Genomic DNA, 2792 nt, shown 5'->3' with positions numbered 1-2792 from the left:
TGATGACAGTTCTTTTTATTAAATAATGAAGTCATCAATTGACATATAAGGACTTTATTAAATAATAGAATCCCTACTGTGTAGAGAAAGGCATTTGATTCTGCACTGACCCTCTGAAGAACATCCCAGCTGGCCCCCTACCACCCTCCACATAACTCTGCATTTCCCATGCTAATCCACCCAGCCCCACACTACAGGGCAATTCAGCATGGCAAATCCACCTAACCTGCTCATTTTTGGACTATGGGAGTTCAGCTGAGCACCCAGAGGAATCCCATGCAGACAGTTGACTGAGGCTGGACTGTCTACCGGTCTCTCTGATGCTGTGAGGCTAACCATTGTGCCACCCTGATCCACTGTGCAACCAATCTCAGCTTCAAACCTGGAGTCTGTCCATGGTAAATCATGTGTGACTTAGCATGGAAGGTACAGGGGAAATGGCGGTGAATGGGAGAATTAATTGCCATGAGTTGGCACTAAATTAGCTTAGAGCCATTGAAGGGTGAATGAAGGAACATGGTTTGGCATGGAAGGTATGAGGGGTCATCAGGGCTTGGAGCGGCATTTGTTGAAATGGAGGGTATGTGGGTCCATGATGGGTTTGGTAGAGGTACATACGTGGCATGGAGGAGAGAAAGGGCAGTGTAGAACTGAGTAGTGAACATACATTGGCAGGAGGGTATGAGGAGCTGTGGAGAATGATTAGAGAGGTATGGATTAGTAGGATGGGTCTTGGGTTGTTAAGTAAAGGCCCATGACGTGACATGGGGAATGTTTGAGGGGAGTGTGAGACAAGGGAGAGGGATTGTTTTATGTTTTATTGGATTTTCATAGCTTCAGAAAAGTGTCCAAGCTCCCAGACAGGCATATCATCCAGCCATCCGCATATAGCAACCTCTGAAAACATTCTGGGGCCGGTGGCCATTTCATTTTCACTCATTACAGTCGCTAACCTCTGGGGTACTTTTAGCCCCACCTAACTTGCAGAAATGAAATTTGCCTCAACTCCGTGCTCCGGAACCAGGAGTAAAAATTCAATTTCATCATTTTATTCACCAATTAATAATATATTGAAAGTAAGTTCAGAATTAATGACCATTTGTTACCTGTCCTTCTGAATAATTCCCTTTGTAAAGGTAGTGCTTTAGCTTTATTTGACATACTTGCATCAGTAAAGATGAGCAGTTTTCACCGGTATTTCCTCAAAATCTTTACATGCATCAAACATCAAGTCTTCTTGAACAATAATGCTGCCACAAGGAAATTGCATTCCTGTAGTGTATTAAAGCAATAACATTGCTGAGTAGATTAATGAATTGGTCCCATTTGCAGTTTACATTTTGCTTAAGGGAAAATTCACTGGACCAAGACATAATCCAAAAGAGAATTAAGATGCAGAAATAATACTAAATGTTAGTGCACAAACAGGTTCTTAAAACTCATGATATCTGACATGTGCTGTTAGACTTTTCAGAATACTGCAATAGCAAATAACATCTTCAACCATGCTCTGAATGAAAGGTACATGTTCATGTAGAGCCACCGCTGCAACATGGATGAGCATAATTGGTCCAGGCTGCTTTTCTGTGATTGTTCTGCCATTCTAATCTCAATGTACTTTGTTCTGAAGTGCTTCAACAATTTGGTAAAAGATGAAGAAAAAGATTTATCATGTATGAAATACCTTACACATTTGAAAGTTATAACTACAATACAGTTTATAGTCTGCAGTAACTCTTCTGCACCAAAATATTTTTCAGTTGTACTTTGATAAATTGTTCCGTAACCTAGAGGCGTGGAAAAGTAAAGATTCTCCATTTGGACACCGTCGGCAACAAACTGGATCAGGCTTATTCGTGGACATAGGGATCATTATGTGTGATAATCCCACAGCTGATAGAAGTGGCACATGTGTCAATAAACTTTATGGCATGCAGCCTGCTGCTAAACATGCTGCTGAGTGGCAGCACATTCTGCAAGTGTGTACTCCCTCAAGAGCAGGTAGCAAAAATTAAAGCGAGCCAGTGTTCCTTAAAGCTAGCTTGCACCTCTTAAAGACTTTGAAGCAGATCTGGATGCATCAATGGAGTGAGCAACAGAGTTAACATTTCATGTGACTGAATGGTAATTAGAACTAGGATCAAACTGGTCATGGACCTGCAACACTGAGCAGGCTTTTCACCCCAATGTGTGAGCGGGTATAGCAGTAACTGGCATGTGAATCTGCACCACTGGCCAATGTTCCAGTTGCTGGCACTATCCTAACTCCAGGCAATTTTCTCAAAAGTGGTATTCGGGGAGCAAAGTTTACCTATCGTAGGTCGCCAATTAAGATGCAGAAAAAGCTAATGAAGGCACTGCCATCATGGAGCGACTGAGGACTCAGGCTGTCAAACTTACATCGGTTACCAAACTTCCTGGAAGGTCCAGTTCACGGGGACAGCCTACTGTGTTGAATTGCTTGAAGAAAGCAACTGATCCATCATTCAAAATGTGAAGAGATCGGTCTCTGAGGGAAACGTGCTCACACTTTCGAAATCTGAATATGAAACAAGAAAAATACAATAAAAGATCAGCATAAATGATGCCAACTGAGGGCTCCAAAAACCTCATTATGGACATTTTCACACTTGTTTGACAATGGGACAATAGAAAGCTATAAATAAGTATTTTTTTTAAATAATGTTAACGAAGTTAATGTGCAGAGAAGGACTGAAGCAAAAATGGAACTCACTGAAGAAATTCAGCAGGTCTGGCAACATCTGTGGAGAGAAAGCACCACTCCATTCTAA

General features: G+C 41.7%; 1 pseudogene; it reads left to right on the top strand.

Annotated features, from left to right (window-relative positions):
• Window positions 1-2365: 2365 nt before the first annotated feature.
• LOC109910538 lies at window positions 2366-2568 on the top strand (annotated as a pseudogene).
• Window positions 2569-2792: the final 224 nt, after the last annotated feature.

This window comes from Rhincodon typus, unplaced genomic scaffold (assembly GCF_021869965.1).
Source record: "Rhincodon typus isolate 14 unplaced genomic scaffold, sRhiTyp1.1 hic_rhity00014823, whole genome shotgun sequence".
Lineage (NCBI taxonomy): Eukaryota > Metazoa > Chordata > Chondrichthyes > Orectolobiformes > Rhincodontidae > Rhincodon > Rhincodon typus.
Note: the sequence above shows the minus strand (reverse complement) of the source record. Positions and strands in the feature narration are given on the sequence as shown.